Below are 7,233 nucleotides of genomic sequence, written 5' to 3'. Positions count from 1 at the left end.
ATACGCCTTGCCAAGCTCACCGGCTCCAATTCGTAAATCACAATATGTGCTGTACAATAGTTAACTAAGAAGTTGATTAGTCATTTTTAATTAGTTCAATATGGGATTTCTCGTGTTACTAATGTCCGCCTCATCGAATAACCCAGCTCAACGATAAGAATTATGCTACCTGCCACAGAGGATTTCTAAAAAAATTTTTAAACTTATAAATGAACACCCTGTATAACGCTGCGGCGCTTCAGCGTGCTACGCTGTTGCTGCGACAAATCCCTTGTTCATTGGCTTAAGAACGCACGCGCGGTCTTGCAAGCTTTCGCTAGCACATCTACAAAAATTGCGCCGTCACGCCGCACACAACCGAGTACATAGCGATGTATGTTGTTACAACAGTATGCGGTAGCAATGATTTAAAAAAAAGAAAGAAACGAAAACGAAAAAAAAGGCGCAGGTAAGATCACTGCATAGTGTTCGAGAGGTGGCTCAGCGCGCCAACGCAACACATGCGGTCAACAGAGTATGACAGAGCAAGAGTTTTGCGTTTTCGCCGTGACGCGGAAGCTTGAACCCACGCCGACAAAAATATGCCAGTGTCGTCTGCTGTTGACAATAGTTGCCGACTTAGAACATCTTTGCCCCGCCTCTCGGTTGCTCGCTCTTAACATACGTCGCGTCCCCAAATCGGAGTGCGGATGCCGGCACATGCGGAGCGCTCGAGCTCACTAATCAGAAAATTACCTAATAAGAAAACAAACGTATATAATAACAAAATCCTGACTCAGGCCAAAATTTTGCTGGTCGCCAGTACACAAACGCTGCGACCGCGCTGTTGCATGTTGCCAGTCGCTGGTTATCTGTTTTGCCAGCCAGAGGGCGCATGCGTACGGCACCGCTCGCGCCGGTTCCAGCGTGAATCGAATTTTGTGCCCGGTTGCTTCAACCGTCCGCCGCCACTGAACCGCCAGCATGCGGTGCGGCTTGCGGCGATGAGCGGCTCGAGCGTGTAAGGGCCTGTACCTCACATATATCCCTCACATCATGCAGATATCTCTCACATCATGCATAAGCATAATCATGAAAAGGATAGTACTCAAATGCCTCCAACACCTGGACGAAACCCAGCAAATGCCAGACCCCATGTTTGGCTTTATACATCTTGAGACCCAGGACGTGCTAATGCAATTGAAGAATGAGATCGTCATCCCTGCCACACACCACGGGCCATTCTCGCGCTAGACCTGAAGGGGGCATTTGACAACGTGGCACACGAGGCGATCCTTCGGAATCTCAACAACACAGGCTCAACTACACAGTGGCGTATTTAAGCCACTGAAAAGTAAGGATAGATGTTCAGCCTTGCTGGTGTGGCATTTCATAGGTTGTAACCCATCATATTTTTAACCAAGCAATAAGGAAATTATATGGTCACGCCGTACCATCAGTACAACTGAAGTGTTGCTTCCCCAAGGAGTCTCACTGCCACCTTCCCCATTTTGTAAACACTTTGTAAATACAAACTATCACATGGTATGTAGTCACATTATATGCTGTCTGTATGCTTGGTGAAGTGCACCAAGCATTTTCTCAACCTTAAAACCTGGGCTAATGCTGTCTTTTTTAAAATAATAATTATGAAATAACCTACTCAATACATTGCTGTGAGAACAATAGTTGGCTTAACAGTAGCACTGCACACATACCCTCATACCACATTGCAGACATACTCTATAGAGGCTGGCCACAATCAGCGTAACTGAAAGCCAGCTGAACAGGGTGCGAGTTCATGTGTATCAAATAAATGGCGGTTCCATTGAGAGGTTATATATCTCTCTGTGATATAATTATCAATTCAGAATACATATGGCAGAAGAACAATACACAAGACAACACAATCAAGTTCCCTGTGAGAAGCTGCTTTTTGCCACTATTACATGCAGCAAAAAGAGACTTCATTAAGCACCACTATGGCTTGCGTGCCTCTTTGTGCATTGTTCAAGAAGTAAAGGTGGGCCAGTGTAAACGTTTTCAACTACGAATTGAATAAAATATTACTTATCAAGTATTCAATAGTCATACGACGACACACGTACCTGTAGTAACAATATTCATTTTCATATAAAAAAATTAGGTACCACACCTTAACTAGTGCAAAAAGAGAGCTAAATATTGGGAACTAAGGATAAGTTTTAAATGCAAGACTACTAATTGTTACGTAAAAAAATCAACATAAACAGTCTATCAACAACTTTAGAGCCTGGCTGCAAAGAAGCTTTTCAAGAAAGAATGGCCTCTGAATGGCTAGCTTTCAAGAACGTGCAATATATTGTTCCCAAAAAAACATCAAAGTTGTAGAAAAAAAAAGAATAGCCGATGAAGGACCTACGTGTTGTAGACATGTAAAACTACTCGTTGCAAGGAAAACAGCACAGACTTGTAGCATAAAAGATCAGTCTGCTCGATCAAGAAATGTGTGGTCACCTTTCACGTGAAAAAAAGCCTATGGGAAAGTTTTCTTGCCAATATGACTGAAAGATGCTTTCGTCAACGTGCTTGCCTTGGGGAGGCTACATACACTTGTTCACATGCAAGTACCTGTCGTGCATTCATTGTTAAAGAAGTTCAATTAATATAATGACACGAGAGCCTCCTCTGATTAGGAAAAAATAATAGCTGTGTGGTCATATATAGATAACATTTAGAATGTCAAGGTACCCGTTTCCATACTATGCAAGTACTCATGAAAGACAAGACTGCAAGAAACAGCATAAAACTAATGCAAAATCTTTAACTGGTTATGTCAATGACATTTCCATTTCATGTGGCAAAGTATTTCACAGGGCAGATAGGATGTGACATCTGTGATTCAGAGATACGTCATTGTATCGGGGCACAAGTATTGTACAATTGACAATTTTGGGAATAAAGAAATAACAAGCATTGATTCCCGATATGTCACCATGCCACTTGTATCTTAAAAAAGACTATCGCTTATATGTCAAGCTTGCACCATTATGTTTATGTGACCATACATGTGTTCCCCATCTGTAATGAAAGATGCTGAAAGTTGCTTTAAGTTATGACCACTGTCATGTCATTCCCGTACATTCATTGTGGTTTTGCACAATACACCTAGAAAACTTTTGAGCGGCATTGCAGTACTTTTTCTTGTATGTTCACACTGCCTTTCTGTCACAACACCCACTTCGCATCCATGATAAATGCTGCAGTCAAGCAAAATAGAGTTTCAGACTAAGGTACCTAAACTGCTTTCATTCCAGAAAACCCCAAACAAGGTTTAGTTTCTTGAGGACACAAGTTACTTGCGTCCTTTGATCTAAGGCTGTTTTCTGCATGCAATGAATGTTAAGATTTCTGCTGTGCAAATCAATGTTAACCTGATAAAAGGGATGGCAAGCCAAAACTTGCATTCGTGATACTAGTTGCTACTGGGGCCAGATTAACCTATGGGCTAAGGGGGCTGCAGCTCCAGGCTAGGGGGCCCTGTGAAAAAAATGTTTCCTTGAATTAAACTTTATTTCTTGCGTTCAGTACAGAGTAAAACATAATGTGAACAAATACATTGGGATCCCTAGCTCGAGGCCAGTTGCAATCCATAAAAAATGTAGAGGATGCAAAGCAATTAATTTAGCACAGACACATGTACTTAAACTCAGCAACAATATGTACTTTACATTAGAAGTAGAGAATACAATACAAAGAAACTTCAAAATGCAAACGGTATCATTGAACATCTACAAATAAAGGAAAATGCACCAGAAAAAAGAAAAAGGAAGCGGTGAATGTATTAATAAACATACGAAAGAAGATCACGAAAATGCACTTTTAATTATCTCTGAAAATTAGCTGCATTTCTAACTTACGTGGGCTGAACGTTCCTCTCGACTACTCCAACACTTCAAATTCTCCGTTTACCACACACATTACAAGCCTTTGGAACCAGAAAATTTTGTTTTAGTGCACTGCGTGTACAGCGTCCTGATTCGGTAAAGTTGGTAGCAGAGAGTGGGTAGTCCGTAACGATGCTACTATTAACCATTACAAGAGTTTAAAAATTTAGTAATGAAGTAAACGGTAAAATGTGTACGTGTTGAAAGAGCGATGTTGTGTTGTTTATTGTTTATTGTTTATTGCATGTACAAAGAAAAAGGGCTTACATATTATATACAGTATCAGGAGGTCCCAGAGTAAGAAACTGCCAGGGGGACCTCCTATCATTAGTGGATACATAAGAGTATTAGAACAGCAAGAAGAGGGCGAACAAACAAACAAAACAAAAAAAAGGAAAAAAACGCGTCAAAAATACAATTCATAGGGAACAAGGCATAATAAATAGAAAACAATTAGATAGGTATTAAAAAAGCACTATAAAATAATATCACAATCAATAATGAAAGGCAGGAATATCTAGTAATGCGTAACTAAAAATTTCGCTCTTCTACATATCAATGAACAATCCAAATACAAATTCTTTTACAAAAATATGAAGCCTAACGATACAGTAACAGAAGTAATGTAACGAAAAATGTATTTACGACAAATGAAAAGATGGTTCTGCTAACAGTATTCTTTTCATATTGTGTTTAAAAAATTGCAATGAAAGAGATGACTTAATATTAGCAGGGATGCGATTCCAAAGTGAAATACCATAGAAGCGAAGTGTAAATTTTCCATAGTTGGATCTGATTTTAGGTAAGAGAAGATTATTGCGTTCTGAAAACCTAGTATTATTTTTGTTCATGAGGTTATCAAAAGGAAGGCTGTCTAATGATATTTCACGATGAAAGAGGCGAAATGTAATGAGTGACAACTTGTGATAGAACAGCTGTTGAATGGGTAAAATGCGAAGATGTTGATAGATAGGTAAAGAATGGCAACGGAATGAGCTAAAAGTCATTAATTTTATTGCCTGATTTTGAAGACGTCTAAGTGGTTTGAGATGAATGGCATATGTATTACCCCATGAAGATAAACAGTATGATAAATGACTATTAATATAAGCATGATACAACGAGCAAATCACATGAGGTTGGAAGAATGAACGCGTTTTAATGATAATGCGGATGCCAAATGAAACCTTTTTTATTAATGAGTTGGCATGGCTATTGAACTTAAGATGTTTGTCGAGAGTAACACCCAGGAATTTAACAGTATCAGATGTCGGTATAACAAAAGTATTTAACGAGACAGTCATGGAAGAAGAAATCATAGTTTGTGGGTTATGAAATAGTACAAACGTTGTTTTTAAAGGATTGATTTGAAGTTGATTATCAATGCACCATGAATACACATTGTTAAGATCGGTGTTAAGTGTTTCTTGAAGCTCGGTAAGCGATTTATGCGATGAGTAAATGGTCGTGTCATCAGCATATAACAAACAGTTACAAGTAGTAAGTACATTAGGTAGATCGTTTATAAATAATAAGAACAACAATGGGCCTAGTATGGAGCCTTGGGGAACGCCACAGTTAATTAATTTAGTAGAAGAGAACTGGCCATTAAGACACACTACTTGAGGCCTGTTAGACAAGTAGCTACTAATAAGATTTAAAGGTGGACCAGTAATACCGAAAGATTCGAGTTTATACAGAAGAATAGAATGATCTAGAGTGTCAAATGCCTTTGTTAGATCGATGAATATGGCTCCTGCAACAAACCCTTCGTCAATAAATCGTTTAATGTTATCCGTGAAGTTAATTAATGCCAATTCCGTCGAATAACCCTGCCTAAAACCAAATTGGAATGGAGAAAGAAGGTTAAATTTATTTAGATAGTGCATTAGACGAGTGTAAATAAGTTTTTCAATGGCCTTACTAAAAAACGGCAAAATGCAAATTGGGCGGTAGTTATTAATGTTTTCACGAGAACCCTTTTTGAACACAGGGATTACTTTACCATGTTTTAGCAAATCAGGAAATATACCTGTTCTAAAGATTTTGTTAACGATATCTGCAAAAACAAATGATATGTCTGCCGCAACCAGTTTTATTCTAGAAGGCTGGATAGAATCTAGGCCAGGTCCAGTAACTTTAAGAGAAGAAATTACCTTTAGGACTTCTTCGGAAGAAACTGGTCGGAGGAAAAAGGACTGAGGGCTACGTGGGAGATGGCGTAGAACACTAGGCGATAGCGTATTCTGGCAAGCGGCAAAATGATCACTAAAAGCATTTGATATCTCAGCCTCGTTTGTGCATTCCATATTGTTATAAATTATTTTTTTTATGCCCGTGTTAGACTCTGTAATATTAAGAAATTCTTTAATGAGCTCCCAATTACGCCTGGTATTCGTTCCGTTCTGAATTATCCGTCTTTCATAATAGTCCCGTTTCGCGCGTTTAAGGATACCAGAAAGGATATTGCTATAATTCTTAAATTTGGTTCGCAAAGCTGTGTTGAAGGGCTGCAATTTCACCTTTTTGTGAAACAATACAATTAGCATTGTATTGTGAGGAAGTCATAAAGTGGACAGCCCTCTTTTGAAGTTTCATAAATGGCTCAATGTATGAATGGCCCAGAGATGTAACACGGTACCACAGATGGCTGTGGAACAAGCTGAAATAAATTTCTCGAAGGGTTTCTGCATCAAAACAATTTCGGCTCTTGAGCAGAATATAACAAGCCTTGCCGAGATTTTTGCAAAGCTTGTCAATGTGAGGTTTACATAGAAACAACTCATCTAATTTGTACAACCCCTTGATGGGCCCCTTAGAAATTTAAGAGGACCGTTCGCCAGGGCCCTGTGGAAAATTTTAGTTATACTATAAAAGTTGTAAAGTGTCTTCCAAGGAGTATTCTGCCACAGGAATTCTTTAAAACGGCATAGTAGCAGCCGAAATAGAAGCAAAGAATCTGTAGTACAAGAACGTGACCTGCTCTTCGTGCACAGAGGCATTCTTTCTTTGCCCAACCAGCAATGCAAAGGACATTTCTCTCTTGCCTACTCCCATATAAGAAATGAGGGTTCCACCTCCTTCTCTCTTTTTTTTTGCAGAACACCTAATGCGCCTTTCTTCGTTTTTTTTTATTTAAATCACGACAACGGCCTAATAAATCCATGTTACATTAACAAGTCGAACTGTAATGGGTTTGTTGACATGATGGCAGATAATTAATGTAAGGAGATGGATCGATGCGAAGGTGCATGAAGCTAAACATTGTTCCCTCGTCAATTCCACGCCTTACGTCTCTCATGTTGCCTAGCTTTCTGTTGTCCTTTGG

The sequence above is a fragment of the Dermacentor silvarum genome, chromosome 9, assembly GCF_013339745.2.
Source record: "Dermacentor silvarum isolate Dsil-2018 chromosome 9, BIME_Dsil_1.4, whole genome shotgun sequence".
In the NCBI taxonomy this organism is placed as follows: domain Eukaryota; kingdom Metazoa; phylum Arthropoda; class Arachnida; order Ixodida; family Ixodidae; genus Dermacentor; species Dermacentor silvarum.
This window is presented reverse-complemented; position numbering follows the sequence as displayed.